Genomic DNA, 16,824 nt, shown 5'->3' with positions numbered 1-16,824 from the left:
AACGGAGACGTACTTCCCCTCAAAAGGAAGGAACTTCGGTAACACATCCTCGTCTTCACCGGATCCACTCTTGGTTATCTCTTACCTTTACTTGTGCAAGCTCTTTAGTGTTTCTTCCCTTGCTACCTTGTATGCTTGTTGTTATTGCATCATATAGGTTGCTCACCTAGTTGCACATCTAGACAACCTACTTTGATGCAAAGTTTAATTTGGTAAAGAAAAGAAAAAATTGGTAGTTGCCTATTCACCCCCCCTCTAGTCAACCATATCGATCCTTTCAATTGGTATAAGAGCCTCGTCTCTTTATTAAGGACTTTACCGTCCAAAGAGTATGGTTGATACCGTAGACGGTGTGGAGGAACACTCCGGTGTGAATCCGATCTCGTCTACGGGCGATGGGGGAACCTCGGTCTCTCGTGAGGAGTTCAATGTGGCCTTGGAGACATTGAAAACCTCCATGACGACTGAAGTTGAAATCATGTTTACTAAATTTCTTGAGGGGCTTAAACTATCCACCGCACCGTTGAAAGTGGGTGACCCCACCAACAAGGTGACGGATGCTATCCCCGACAAGGGGGAAGCTAGTAGTGAAAAGGCTCCTTCTTCTACTGGTAAGAATGGCACCGATATCTTTGCCCATGTGGAACCACCACTTGTTTATGGTGGACCGATTCCTTCCACTCATTTGAATCATGCCGGTCCTCCCCCTAAGATTGTGAAAAATGAGGATTTTGATTCTTGGGTTTACCGCTTTAAACGTCATTTAAATCATGTGAACACTAACCTTTGGAGAATCATTGAAGAAGGTTTCTATCCACATGATCCAAGCAACTGCACTCCTCGAGAAGTCGCGGACAATCAATTCAATGAGAATGCTCTCTTCATCATTCAAGATGCAATTCCACCCGAAGACCTACCTCATCTTCGTCCCTTCGCCTTGGCCAAAGATGCATGGCATTGTGTTGTCTCTCTCTACCGGGGAAGCGCAAGCATTCAACGCTCCAACTATGAAGTGGTACAAGATGAGGCCGATGAGTTTGCAATGAAAGAAGATGAAGAACCTCATGAGCTTTATCGGAGAGTAACCAAACTCGCGGTCTCACTACGAGATCACGGGAGCAAGGACACGGATGACAATTGGATCAAGCGCAAATTCCTCAAGGCAATGATGCCCTATCAGAAGTCCATGTCCTCCGTCATTCGTCAAAGACCAGACTTCCACACTTTGACCTCAAGCGAAGTGTTGGATGAGTTTGTGGCCATGAACATTTTGGACAAGACCGCCGACAATGCGGTGCTCCGTTCTCAACGGGCAGAGAAGCCTAACCTTGCATTGAAGGCCAAGCTCACCGTGGAAGAAGAAGAAGAGGAAGAAGAGGAGAGCAACCACGAAGATACGAAGTATGCATATCATGAACACATGGCACTTGCTTCAAGGCAATTTTGGAGCAAGAAAAACTCGAGGCCAAACTTTAGCAAAAACAACTCGAGTGGCACGAGGGGCAAGCAACGTGTAAGGACTTGCTACAATTGCGGCAACATGAGCTATTTCATTGCGGAATGCCCGTATGAGAAGAGGGAAGACAATGGTGGCAAGCTCATCCGAAAGGACAAGGCTAAGTCGTTCCCCAACAAGAACAACTTCACCAAGAAGACTCCTCCCAAGGCTTTGGTTGTGCAAGAAGAGTACAATGAGGATGATGAATATGATGAAGATGATGAGTCGGTTGCCATGGCCTCCGTTACCATTGCGATGACGTCACGGGGTGTCTCTCTTCGACTCACCCAATGAGAGCATCACCGCCAAGTGCCTCATGGCTAAAGCCACCAACAAGGTAAACCCCAACATCAAAACTACCATCATTAATCATCCTTCTTCGACGGATAGAATTAATGAACTTGAGGGAGCTAATGTGGAGGCTAACGAGTTTGAGGCCTTTATGGGAAACCTCAAGGGAAAATCCAAGAAGCACTTTGTTGTTCTCTTGGAACAACTTGGTGAAGCCAATGACATGATCGAGGCTCACAAAGACACCATCACTAAGATGGAAGGGCATAGTCATGACTATGCCGATGAGATTTTGGATCATTCCAATGCTCTTGAGGAAGAGCGTGGTCTACGTTTGGCTCTTGAGGAGTCACACAATGTTGATCATGCTAAGTTAAAGAAAGATTATGATCATGTCCTCATAGTTTCTCATGTGCTAAACTCCGAGAAGGCCGAACTTGAGGTTGATCTTGGTAGACTCAAAGAGGAGTTTGATCTACTTGACCAGGCTCACAAGGTCTTGAAGGGTGCTCATGCTAGCCTCAAAGAGTCTCATGATCAACTTCAAGTAAAGCTAACCAAGGAAAAAGCCACTTTCCCTCGTATGATGTTAATTGATAATGCAAATGCTACTAACCCGTGTTGTGAGCATGTGCATCTCGTAGAGGAGAACGCTAAGCTAAAGGGACAACTTGAGAGAGGCCTTGCAACTTGCATACAAGGCAAGAAGAACCTCAACGATCTCTTGATCAACCAAAAGGGGGTTGTGGCCAAGGAAGGGGTTGGGTACATGCCCGACTCCAAGAACAAGAAGAAGAATGACAAGACCAAACGACATCCTCCTCTCATGCAAACCTTTGTGAAGGAGGGAGAGAGTGCCTCCGAGGAGAAGAAGAAGAACAATGTCAAGAAGGCAATGTCACCCCTCCTAACAAAGCCGGCGATTTTAATCCTTCTTATGCGTTATGCCGTGCTAGTGATGGGCATGTTTACGCAAATTTGTTGGTTCTCTTCATGAGTACATTGAATGGTCTATTTGGGTTCCAAAGACCCTTGTTACTAACATCAAAGGACCCATTACAAAATGGGTACCTAAAACCAAGCATTGATCTCTTGTAGGTGTTTGCTTCCGGTGGTGGATCATGGTTGCTCGATAGCGGAGCTACAAATCATATGACCGGAAGCAAGGACTTGGTGGTGGACGTGCACAAGGTTCCATCTATGCCCACCAATGTTGAGTGGGGTGACACCTCATCTTCTAAGGTATTGGGACTTGGCAAGGTGGTCATCTCTCATGATCTCACGATCGAGAAGGTCATGCTTGTTGTGTCCCTTGCATACAATTTACTTTCCGTTCGTCAACTTGCAATCATGGGCTTTGCCACTTTCTTTGATATCGATACCGTGGCCCTCTTGTGGAGCAAGACTCTTAAAGTAGCCTTCGTTGGGCATGTCGAGAACGGTCTATACGTGATTAACTTTTCGGAGCGACCCACTAAGACCGCAACGTGCCTAATGGCTAAAGTTGATGTGGGATGGCTTTGGCATCGCCGTTTAGCCCATGTCAATATGAGATCTTTGCAAAGTCTCCTCAAGGGGGACCATGTCCGTGGACTAATGAATGTTAGTTTTGCTAAAGATCATGCTTGCAGTGCCTGTATCAAAGGAAAGCTACATGAGAAGGCTCACCCTCCCACGATGATCATTTATTCGAAGAGGCCTTTGGAGCTCCTTCACATGGATCTCTTTGGGCCACCATCTTTCGATAGTCTTGGAGGTAGGAAGTATTGCTTGGTGATTGTGGATGACTACTCAAGGTACACCTGGGTGTATTTCTTCAAGAAGAAGAGCGAGGCCCAACAAACCGTCATTGACTTTGCAAATGAAGCACAACGTCAACACAATGCAAAGATCTTGCCAATAAGAAGTGACAACGGCACCGAGTTCAAGAACTACACCTTGGATGAATTTCTTAGTGATGAGGGAATCAAGCATCAATATTCCACACCCTACACCCCTCAACAAAATGGTGTTGCGGAGAGGAAGAACCGGACGTTGATGGATGCGGCAAGGACCATGATGGCGGAGTTCAAGTCTCTGTACAACTTTTGGGCCGAAGCCATCAACACCGTGTGTCATGCATCCAATCGGCTCTACCTCCGCAAGGGCTTGAACGAGACTCCATATGAGATACTCACCGGTAACAAGCCCAATCTCAAGTACTTCCGGGTATTCGGGTGTAAGTGTTTCATTCTCAAGAAAGGTGTTCGGTTGTCTAAATTTGAGGCTAGAGCTTATGAGGGCATATTTGTTGGCTATGCTACAAACTCTCATGCTTACCGTGTCCTCAATAAATCCACGGGACTTATTAAGGAGACGTGTAACATGGAGTTTAATGAGAATAACGGCTCCCAAGTGGAGCAAAGTGGCACTTGTGATGTAGGTGATGAAATTCCTCCCCAAGCCATAAGAAGAATGGGTGTTGGCTTTATCCTACCCATTGAGGAACCCCTTGTGGCCGAAGGAGAAGTACAAAGCTCCACTCAAGTGGAGCCATCACCAACCCAAGGCCCACACGCTTCCGAAGAACAACATGAAGGCCCTCATCCTCAAGAACATGACCAAGGGCAAGATCACGCTCAAGAGGTGTTGATACATCAAGTGATGCCCAAGGTCAAGTTCTCTCCTCCGAGCAAATTCAAGAACAAGAACAAGCCCAAGACGACGCCCAAGATGATCAAATGACTACTCCTCGTCTCACCCCCGAGGAGGAATTAGAGCGTCGTGCTGCCAAGGTTGCTTCCAAGCTCTCCACCAAGGATCATCTCATGACGAATGTGCTTGGAAGCTTAAGAAAGGGGGTAAGCACTCGTAGAAAATTAGCAAATTATTGTGAGCATCACGCGTTTGTCTCTTGTGTGGAACCCCACAAGGTCTATGAAGCGCTAGAAGATCCGGATTGGCTCAATGCCATGCATGAAGAACTCAACAACTTCGAGTGCAACAAAGTGTGGAGATTGGTGCCAAGACCGACTGGGAATCACAATGTCATAGGAACCAAGTGGATATTCAAGAACAAGCAAGATGCCCATGGGATTATCATTCGCAACAAGGCTCGTTTGGTAGCACAAGCCTACTCCCAAGTCGATGTTGGAAATATGCCCTAGAGGCAATAATAAAAGCATTATTATTATATTTCTTTGTTCATGATAATTGTCTTTATTCATGCTATAATTGTGTTATCCGGAAATCGTAATACATGTGTGAATAACAGACACCAACATGTCCCTAGTAAGCCTCTAGTTGACTAGCTCATTGATCAATAGATAGTCATGGTTTCCTGGCTATGGACATTGGATGTCATTGATAACGGGATCACATCATTAGGATGATGATGTGATGGACAAGACCCAATCCTAAACATAGCACAAGATCGTATAGTTCGTTTGCTAGAGTTTTGCAATGTCAAAGTATCTCTTCCTTCGACCATGAGATCGTATAACTCCTGGATACCGTAGGAGTGCTTTGGGTGTATCAAACGTCACAACGTAACTGGGTGACTATAAAGGTGCACTACAGGTATCTCCGAAAGTATCTATTGTTTTATATGGATCGAGACTGGGATTTGTCACTCCGTATGACGGAGAGATATCACTGGGCCCACTCAGTAATGCATCATCATAATGAGCTCAAAGTGACCAAGTGTTTGGTCACGGGATCATGCATTACGGTACGAGTAAAGTGACTTGCCGGTAACAAGATTGAACGAGGTATTGGGATACCGACAATCGAATCTCGGGCAAGTAACATATCGATTGACAAAGGGAATTGCATACGGGGTTGATTAAATCCTCGACATCGTGGTTCATCCGATGAGATCATCGTGGAGCATGTGGGAGCCAACATGGGTATCCAGATCCCGCTGTTGGTTATTGACCGGAGAGCGATCTCGGTCATGTCTACATGTCTCCCGAACCCGTAGGGTCTACACACTTAAGGTTCAGTTACGCTAGGGTTGTAGGGATATGTATATGCAGTAACCCGAATGTTGTTCGGAGTCCCGGATGAGATCCCGGACGTCACGAGGAGTTCCGGAATGGTCCGGAGGTAAAGATTTATATATGGGAAGTCCTGTTTCGGGCATCGGGACAAGTTTCGGGGTTATCGGTATTGTATCGGGACCACCGGAGGGGTCCCGGGGGCCCACCGGGTGGGGCCACCCATCCCCGGGGGCCATATGGGCTGTAGGGGGTGCGCCTTGGCCTGCTTGGGCCAAGGGCACCAGCCCCACATAGGCCCATGCGTCTAGGGTTTAAGGGGGAAAGAGTCCTAGGAGGGTAAGGCACCTCCTAGGTGCCTTGGGGGGGAGGGAAACCCCCCTTGGCCGCCGCACCCCCTAGGAGATTGGATCTCCTAGGGCCGGCCACCCCCCCTTGGCACCCCTATATATAGTGGGGGAGAGGAGGGACTTCATACCTTGAGTCCTTGGCCTTTGGTTGCCTCCTTCTCCCTCCCCAACACCTCCTCCACCTCCTTATTGCTTAGCGAAGCTCTGCCGGAGTACTGCAGCTCCATCAACACCACGCTGTCGTGCTGCTGCTGGTGCCATCTCCCTCAACCTCTCCTCCCTCCCTTGCTGGATCAAGAAGGAGGAGACGTGGCTGTTCCGTACGTGTGTTGAACGCGGAGGTGCCGTCCGTTCGGTGCTAGGATCTCCGGTGATTCGAATCACGTCGTGTTCGACTACATCATCCCCGTTCTTTGAACGCTTCCGCTTGCGATCTACAAGGTATGTAGATGCATCTATTCACTCGTTGCTAGATCAACTCCTAGATGATCTTGGTGAAACGAGTAGGAAAATTTTTATTTTCTGCAACGTTACCCAACAGTGGCATCATGAGCTAGGTCTATGCGTAGTTCTTCTTGCACGAGTAGAACACAATTGGTTGTGGGCGTAGATTTGTCAACTTTCTTGCCGCTACTAGTCTTATCTTGCTTCAGCGGTATTGTGGGATGAAGCGGCCCGGACCAACCTTACACGTACGCTTACGTGAGACCGGTTCCACCGACTAACATGCACAAGTTGCATAAGGTGGCTGGCGGGTGTCTGTCTCTCCTACTTTAGTTGAAGCGGATTCGATGAAAAGGGTCCTTATGAAGGGTAAATAGAAGTTGACAAATCATGTTGTGGTTTCACGTAGGTAAGAAAACGTTCTTGCTAGAACCCTACTTCAGCCACGTAAAACTTGCAAACAACAATTAGAGGACGTCTAACTTGTTTTTGCAGCAAGTGCTTTGTGATATGATATGGCCAAAGTTGTGATGAATGATGAATGATCTATATGTCATGTATGAGATGTTCATGCTATTGTAATAGGAATCACGACTTGCATGTCGATGAATATGACAACCGGCAGGAGCCATAGGAGTTGTCTTTATTTTTTTGTATGACCTGCGTGTCATTAAAGAACACCATGTAAACTACTTTACTTTATTACTAAACGCGTTAGTCATAGAAGTAGAAGTAGTCGTTGGCGTGACAACTTCATGAAGACACGATGATGGAGATCATGATGATGGAGATCATGGTGTCGTGCCGGTGACAAGATGATCATGGAGCCCCGAAGATGAAGATCAAAGGAGCTATATGATATTGGCCATATCATGTCACTACTTATATAATTGCATGTGATGTTTATTATGTTTTATGCATCTTGTTTACTTAGAACGACGGTAGTAAATAAGATGATCCCTTACAAAATTTCAAGAAGTGTTCTCCCCTAACTATGCACCGTTGCTACAGTTCGTCGTTTCGAAGCACCACGTGATGATCGGGTGTGATAGATTCTTACGTTCACATACAACGGGTGTAAGACAGTTTTACACAGCGAAAACACTTAGGGTTAACTTGACGAGCCTAGCATGTACAGACATGGCCTCGGAACACGGAGACCGAAAGGTCGAACACGAGTCGTATGGAAGATACGATCTACATGAGAATGTTCACCGACGATGACTAGTCCGTCTCACGTGATGATCGGACACGGCCTAGTCGACTCGGATCGTGTAACACTTAGATGACCAAAGGGATGTCAAATCTGAGTGGGAGTTCATTATAATTTGATTAGATGAACTTAATTATCATGAACTTAGTCTAAATTTTTACAATATGTCTTGTAGATCAAATGGCCAACGTAGTCCTCAACTTCAACGCGTTCCTAGAGAAAACCAAGCTGAAAGACGATGGCAGCAACTATACGGACTGGGTCCGGAACCTGAGGATCATCCTCATAGCTGCCAAGGAAGATTATGTCCTACAAGCACCGCTTGGTGACGCACCCGTTCTCCCTGCGGAACAAGACGTTATGAACGCTTGGCAGGCACGTTCCGATGACTACTCCCTCGTTCAGTGCGGCATGCTTTACAGCCTAGAGCCGGGGCTCCAAAAGCGTTTTGAGAGACATGGAGCATATGAGATGTTCGAAGAGCTGAAAATGGTTTTCCAAGCTCATGCCCGGGTCGAGAGATATGAAGTCTCCGACAAATTCTTCAGCTGTAAGATGGACAGTTCTGTCAGTGAGCACATACTCACTATGTCTGGGTTGCATAACCGCTTGACTCAGCTGGGAGTTAATCTGCCGGATGATGCGGTCATTGACAGAATCCTCCAGTCGCTTCCACCAAGCTACAAGAGCTTTGTGATGAACTTCAATATGCAGGGGATGGAAAAGACCATTCCTGAAGTATTTGCTATGCTGAAATCAGCAGAGGTAGAAGTCAGAAAGGAACATCAAGTGTTGATGATCAATAAAACCACTAAGTTCAAGAAGGGCAAGGGTAAAAAGAACTTCAAGAAGGACGGCAAGGTAGTTGCCGCGCCCAGCAAGCAAGCTGCCGGGAAGAAGCCAAAGAATGGACCCAAGCCCGAGACTGAGTGTTTTTATTGCAAGGAAAGTGGTCACTGGAAGCGGAACTGCCCTAAGTACTTAGCGGACAAGAAGGACGGCAAAACCAAAGGTATATTTGATATACATGTAATTGATGTGTACCTTACCAGTAATCGTAGTAACTCCTGGGTATTTGATACCGGTGTCGTTGCTCATATTTGTAACACACAACAGGAGCTGCGGAATAAACGGAGACTGGCGAAGGACGAGGTGACGATGCGCGTCGGGAATGGTTCCAAGGTCGATGTGATCGCCGTTGGCACGCTACCTCTACATTTACCTACGGGATTAGTTTTGAACCTCAATAATTGTTATTTTGTGCCAAGTTTGAGCATGAACATTGTATCAGGATCTCGTTTAATTCGAGATGGCTACTCATTTAAATCCGAGAATAATGGTTGTTCTATTTATATGAGAGATATGTTTTATGGTCATGCTCCGATGGTGAATGGTTTATTCTTTATGAATCTCGAGCGTAATGCTACACATATTCATAGTGTAAGTACCAAAAGATGTAAGATTGATAGTGATAGTCCCACATACTTGTGGCACTGCCGCCTCGGTCACATAGGTGTCAAACGCATGAAGAAGCTCCATGCTGATGGACTTTTAGAGTCTCTTGATTACGAATCATTTGACACGTGCGAACCATGCCTCATGGGTAAAATGACCAAGACTCCATTCTCAGGAACAATGAAGAGAGCAACCAACTTATTGGAAATCATACATACTGATGTGTGCGGTCCAATGAGTGTTGAGGCTCGCGGTGGCTATCGTTATGTTCTCACCCTCACTGATGACTTGAGTAGATATGGGTATGTCTACTTAATGAAACACAAGTCTGAGACCTTTGAAAAGTTCAAGGAATTTCAGAGTGAAGTTGAGAATCAACGTGACAGGAAAATCAAGTTTCTACGATCAGATCGTGGAGGAGAATACTTGAGTCACGAGTTTGGTACACACTTAAGAAAATGTGGAATAGTTTCACAACTCACGCCGCCTGGAACACCTCAGCGTAATGGTGTGTCCGAACGTCGTAATCGCACTCTATTAGATATGGTGCGATCTATGATGTCTCTTGCCGATTTACCACTATCTTTTTGGGGCTATGCTTTAGAGACTGCCGCTTTCACTTTAAATAGGGCCCCGTCGAAATCCGTTGAGACGACACCGTATGAATTATGGTTTGGGAAGAAACCTAAGCTGTCATTTCTAAAAGTTTGGGGATGCGATGCTTATGTCAGGAAACTTCAACCTGAAAAGCTCGAACCCAAATCGGAAAAATGCGTCTTCATAGGATACCCTAAAGAAACTGTTGGGTATATCTTCTACCTCAGATCCGAAGGCAAGATCTTTGTTGCCAAGAATGGGTCCTTTCTGGAGAAAGAGTTTCTCTCGAAAGAAGTAAGTGGGAGGAAAGTAGAGCTTGATGAAGTATTACCTCTTGAACCGGAAAATGGCGCAACTCAAGAAAATGTTCCTGAGGTGCCTGCACCGACTAGAGAGGAAGTTAATGATAATGATCAAGATACTTCTGATCAAGCTCCTACTGAAATTCGAAGGTCCACGAGGACACGTTCCGCACCAGAGTGGTACGGCAACCCTGTCTTGGAAATCATGTTGTTAGATAACGGTGAACCTTCGAACTATGAAGAAGCGATGGCGGGTCCGGATTCCGACAAATGGCTAGAAGCCATGAAATCCGAGATAGGATCCATGTATGAAAACGAAGTATGGACTTTGACTGACTTGCCCGTAGAACGGCGAGCCATAGAAAATAAATGGATCTTTAAGAAGAAGACAGACGCGGATGGTAATGTGACCATCTATAAAGCTCGGCTTGTCGCTAAGGGTTATCGACAAGTTCAAGGGGTTGACTACGATGAGACTTTCTCACCGGAAGCGAAGCTGAAGTCCGTCCGAATCATGTTAGCAATTGCCGCATTTTATGATTATGAAATTTGGCAAATGGACGTCAAAACGGCATTCCTTAATGGTTTCCTTAAGGAAGAATTGTATATGATGCAGCCGGAAGGTTTTGTCGATCCTAAAAATGCTGACAAGGTGTGCAAGCTCCAACGCTCGATTTATGGGCTGGTGCAAGCATCTCGGAGTTGGAACATTCGTTTTGATGAGATGATCAAAGCGTTTGGGTTTACACAGACTTATGGAGAAGCCTGTGTTTACAAGAAAGTGAGTGGGAGCTCTATAGCATTTCTCATACTATATGTAGATGACATACTTTTGATGGGAAATGATATAGAACTTTTGGACAGCATTAAGGCCTACTTGAATAAGAGTTTTTCAATGAAGGACCTTGGAGAAGCTGCTTATATATTAGGCATCAAGATCTATAGGGATAGATCAAGATGCCTCATAGGTCTTTCACAAAGCACATATCTTGATAAGATTTTGAAGAAGTTCAAAATGGATCAGTCCAAGAAAGGGTTCTTGCCTGTTTTGCAAGGTGTGAAATTGAGCTCAGCTCAATGTCCGACCACGGCAGCAGAGATAGAAGAGATGAGTGTCATCCCCTATGCCTCAGCCATAGGTTCTATTATGTATGCCATGCTGTGTACCAGACCTGATGTAAACCTTGCCGTAAGTTTGGTAGGAAGGTACCAAAGTAATCCCGGCAAGGAACACTGGACAGCGGTCAAGAATATCCTGAAGTACCTGAAAAGGACTAAGGAAATGTTTCTCGTTTATGGAGGTGACGAAGAGCTCGTCGTAAAAGGTTACGTCGACGCTAGCTTCGACACAGATCTGGATGACTCTAAGTCACAAACCGGATACGTGTATATTTTGAATGGTGGGGCAGTAAGCTGGTGCAGTTGCAAGCAGACCGTCGTGGCGGGATCTACATGTGAAGCGGAGTACATGGCAGCCTCGGAGGCAGCACATGAAGCAATATGGGTGAAGGAGTTCATCACCGACCTAGGAGTCATACCCAATGCGTCGGGGCCGATCAAGCTCTTCTGTGACAACACTGGAGCTATTGCACTTGCCAAGGAGCCCAGGTTTCACAAGAAGACAAGGCACATCAAGCGTCGCTTCAACTCCATCCGTGAAAATGTTCAAGATGGAGACATAGAGATTTGTAAAGTACATACGGACCTGAATGTAGCAGATCCGTTGACTAAACCTCTCCCAAGAGCAAAACATGATCAACACCATGGGTGTTCGATTCATCACAATGTAACTAGATTATTGACTCTAGTGCAAGTGGGAGACTGTTGGAAATATGCCCTAGAGGCAATAATAAAAGCATTATTATTATATTTCTTTGTTCATGATAATTGTCTTTATTCATGCTATAATTGTGTTATCCGGAAATCGTAATACATGTGTGAATAACAGACACCAACATGTCCCTAGTAAGCCTCTAGTTGACTAGCTCGTTGATCAATAGATAGTCATGGTTTCCTGGCTATGGACATTGGATGTCATTGATAACGGGATCACATCATTAGGATAATGATGTGATGGACAAGACCCAATCCTAAACATAGCACAAGATCGTATAGTTCGTTTGCTAGAATTTTTGCAATGTCAAAGTATCTCTTCCTTCGACCATGAGATCGTATAACTCCTGGATACCGTAGGAGTGCTTTGGGTGTATCAAACGTCACAACGTAACTGGGTGACTATAAAGGTGCACTACAGGTATCTCCGAAAGTATCTATTGTTTTATATGGATCGAGACTGGGATTTGTCACTCTGTATGACGGAGAGATATCACTGGGCCCACTCAGTAATGCATCATCATAATGAGCTCAAAGTGACCAAGTGTTTGGTCACGGGATCATGCATTACGGTACGAGTAAAGTGACTTGCCGGTAACAAGATTGAACGAGGTATTGGGATACCGACGATCGAATCTCGGGCAAGTAACATATCGATTGACAAAGGGAATTGCATACGGGGTTGATTAAATCCTCGACATCGTGGTTCATCCGATGAGATCATCGTGGAGCATGTGGGAGCCAACATGGGTATCCAGATCCCGCTGTTGGTTATTGACCGGAGAGCGATCTCGGTCATGTCTACATGTCTCCCGAACCCGTAGGGTCTACACACTTAAGGTTCAGTTACGCTAGGGTTGTAGGGATATGTATATGCAGTAACCCGAATGTTGTTCGGAGTCCCGGATGAGATCCCGGACGTCACGAGGAGTTCCGGAATGGTCCGGAGGTAAAGATCTATATATGGGAAGTCCTGTTTCGGGCATCGGGACAAGTTTCGGGGTTATCGGTATTGTACCGGGACCACCGGAGGGGTCCCGGGGGCCCACCGGGTGGGGCCACCCATCCCCGGGGGCCACATGGGCTGTAGGGGGTGCGCCTTGGCCTGCTTGGGCCAAGGGCACCAGCCCCACATAAGCCCATGCGCCTAGGGTTTAAGGGGGAAAGAGTCCTAGGAGGGTAAGGCACCTCCTAGGTGCCTTGGGGGGGAGGGAAACCCCCCTTGGCCGCCGCACCCCCTAGGAGATTGGATCTCCTAGGGCCGGCCACCCCCCCTTGGCACCCCTATATATAGTGGGGGAGAGGAGGGACTTCATACCTTGAGTCCTTGGCCTTTGGTTGCCTCCTTCTCCCTCCCCAACACCTCCTCCACCTCCTTATTGCTTAGCGAAGCTCTGCCGGAGTACTGCAGCTCCATCAACACCACGCCGTCGTGCTGCTGCTGGTGCCATCTCCCTCAACCTCTCCTCCCTCCCTTGCTGGATCAAGAAGGAGGAGACGTGGCTGTTTCCGTACGTGTGTTGAACGTGGAGGTGCCGTCCGTTCGGTGCTAGGATCTCCGGTGATTTGGATCACGTCGTGTTCGACTACATCATCCCCGTTCTTTGAACGCTTCCGCTTGCGATCTACAAGGTATGTAGATGCATCTATTCACTCGTTGCTAGATGAACTCCTAGATGATCTTGGTGAAACGAGTAGGAAATTTTTTATTTTCTGCAACGTTACCCAACAGTCGAGGGTATCGACTACGGTGAAACCTTTGCTCCCGTTGCTCGTATTGAATCCATTCACATGTTGATTGCATATGCTCTCATCATAACTTTAAGTTACAACAAATGGATGTGAAGAGTGCTTTTCTTAATGGTCCTATTAATGAGTTGGTTTACGTCAAGCAACCCCCCGGGTTCAAGGATCCCTACTTTCCCGATCATGTGTATCAACTCGATAAGGCACTCTATGGCCTTAAACAAGCCCCACGTGTGTGCTATGACCACCTTACCGAGTTGTTACAAGACCGTGGTTTTGAAGTTGGGCTAATCGACCCCACTCTTTTTACTAAGAAGGTCAAAGGGGAGTTGTTTGTGTGCCAATTATACATTGATGATATTATCTTTGGCTCTCCTAACAAAGCTTTCAATGAGGAATTTGCCGCTCTCATGTCCTCGAAGTTCGAGATGTCCTCCATGGGAGAGTTGAAGTTCTTTCTAGGGTTCAAAGCAAAGCAAAGAAGAGAAGGAACGTTCATCAATCAATCCAAATACACTCAAGACATGCTCAAACGATTCAAGCTAAGTGACGTCAAGCCGGCCTCCACTCCAATGCCCACCAAGTGCCAACTTGACTTAGATCCTAATGGTAAAGTGGTGGATCAAAAGGTATATCATTCCATGATTGGATCCTTGCTTTACCTTTGTGCATCTAGACCGGACATCATGTTGAGTGTGGGAATTTGTGCACAGTATCAAGCCGCACCTAAGGAAAGTCACTATGTGGCGGTCAAACGAATCTTTCGATATTTGGCTCATACCCCAAACTTTGGCTTATGGTACCCAAGAGGATCAAACTTCAAGCTTGTAGGGTACTCAGATTCCGATTGGGCGGGAGACAAAGAGGATAGGAAGTCCACTTCCGGAGGGTGTCAATTCCTTGGTTGCTCTTTGGTAAGTTGGTCTTCGAAAAAGCAAAGTTGTGTGTCTCTCTCGTCCACTGAGGCGGATTATGTTGCCGCCGGTAGTTGTTGTGCACAACTCCTATGGATGAGGCAAACTTTAAAGGATTACGGTGTAACTTGTGACAAAGTGCCTCTTTGGTGTGACAATGAAAGTGCCATCAAGATCTCTCTCAACCTGGTGCAACACTTCAAGACGAAGCATATTGAGATTCGGTATCACTTCATCCGGGATCACATTAGGCGAGGAGAGATCGAGCTCAACTATGTCAACACTCATGACAACCTTGCATATATTTTCACCAAGCCCTTGGATGAAGCAAGATTTCGCGAGTTAAGGCATGAGCTAAATATCATTGATTCATGCAATGTGGCTTGAACCCTTGCACACCCCACCACGCTCAATTTGTTGTCTAGTTGAGATGTAGGCATGGACATAGGGGGAGTGTTGTTCTCTCAATGAACTCTCCCTCCCCCCATTATGCATAAATTGATCAAGTCTTTCACTTTTAGCCATTGTTGATGGTATTTGTGTTTCAAAGATGAGTTTTGGTCATGGGCCCAAGGTTAAAATCTTCGCGGCGCCATACCTCTTAACTCAAACATAGGTGGACTCGGCCACCGCCCTCCTTCGAAGAGGTGTGTCGTTTCTCGTGTGCTCGTGTGCTCACTTTTCTTGCCATTTTGTATTTTCTTCAAGCTAAAAGCCGTGTTTGTTTAGTTGTCGTGGCGTGCTGGGCTGTACTACCGCTGGTGGTGCGCGGTACTACCGCTCGTAAGCGGTACTACCGCCCCCAGCATGGTACTACCGCTGAGGGACAAGACCAGGGGGTTAAGTCGGGGTAGGGGGAGGTTTCTTCTCCCCCGTACCCATTCACTACGCCCCCTCTTTTCTCTTCCTCTCTCCAGCCTCCACTCGCCGCGGGAGGGCTCCGACGGATCTCCATCTCCGGGGCGTCCCTCTTCATTTCCGTTGGTGGAGTCGATCCCCACCTCATTATCTTGCCATGGATGCCGGTATTGCCCCCGTTCCTTCTTTCCTTTTGTCTCGTTTTCAGATCTTGTTTCTTAGGGGCAATGGTGGTTGCATCTCTAGATTTTTGGCCAAATCTAGGCTTGAGTTGGTTGGAGAAGGCAACTAGACTATCTCGATTAGAGTTTGGTAGGAATATTTTTGAATTTGGTAGGCCGGTAGTGCCGGATCTGACCACGGTAGTAGGAAACCGCTGTTTCACCGCCTCGTGTTGTAGGAAACTGCTGTTTCGCCTCCTCGAGCAGTACTACCGCTTGACCTCGAGCGGTGCTACCGCTCTCTTTGGGGCGGTACTACCGCTTGGGGCGGTACTACCGCGGGCATGTCACGGTACTACCGCTGTATGCCAAATTCCATCATTTTTCTGCCTTACCTTAATCATTTTTGTTGAGTTTGTTGGCTTATGCTCGTTCTTTCTGGTTGTTTTGCGTGTTCTTGTGTTTGGCTCCAGGTGATGACCATTCCGAGCAGCAAGGTCGCCGTATCAACCCCGGGCGTGCTACATCAAAACGCTACCGCACCTTAGAGCCAGCCGGTGGTTCCTCGAGCACCCAACCGCCTCCAGCAAGTGCATCTGCAAGTGTTCCTCCACCTCCTCAGCAATTGAAGCGATCCGCCAACAAGCCAAACGGGAAGACTGTGACTGAGATGACCAACAAGGAGTTTTGGGAGAAGCGTCGCCGCAACCCCTATGCGGTGGACCAAGAACCCACTTTGGTCAACCGCCCATTCTGGAACCATTTTCAGTTTGCCATCTACATTGATGTGATCAAGGCCAAGAAGAATCTTTTTGTTGATGTTCGCTCCATTGACACTAATGCTATGGACAAGGACCCGGAGTACTTTGGCGAAGCCCTTCAGATGTGCACTAAGCTGAACATTCTCAGGATCATGCAATTCAACAAGGATTTCGATGCGGATTTGGTGGCTCAATTCTATGCCACCGTCCATCTTGGGACGGATGTCGACAGGACTCTGACATGGATGACCAATGGCAAGCTGCTTTCTATCAAGTGGAAGGCTTTCATGGAGTTACTTGATGTGGTGGATCATGGGCTTGAGGCTCCTGTCGGTTTCCGCCGTCACCGCAATGCTACGTCCACCCACAAGCAAGCCCTTTGGCCCTACTGCACTGTGAAAGTTCACCCTGTAACTGAGAAGAA

The sequence above is a fragment of the Triticum dicoccoides genome, chromosome 7A, assembly GCF_002162155.2.
Source record: "Triticum dicoccoides isolate Atlit2015 ecotype Zavitan chromosome 7A, WEW_v2.0, whole genome shotgun sequence".
Classification (NCBI taxonomy): Eukaryota; Viridiplantae; Streptophyta; class Magnoliopsida; order Poales; family Poaceae; genus Triticum; species Triticum dicoccoides.
The sequence above is the reverse complement of the archived record's forward strand: the minus strand, read 5'-3'. Positions refer to the sequence as shown.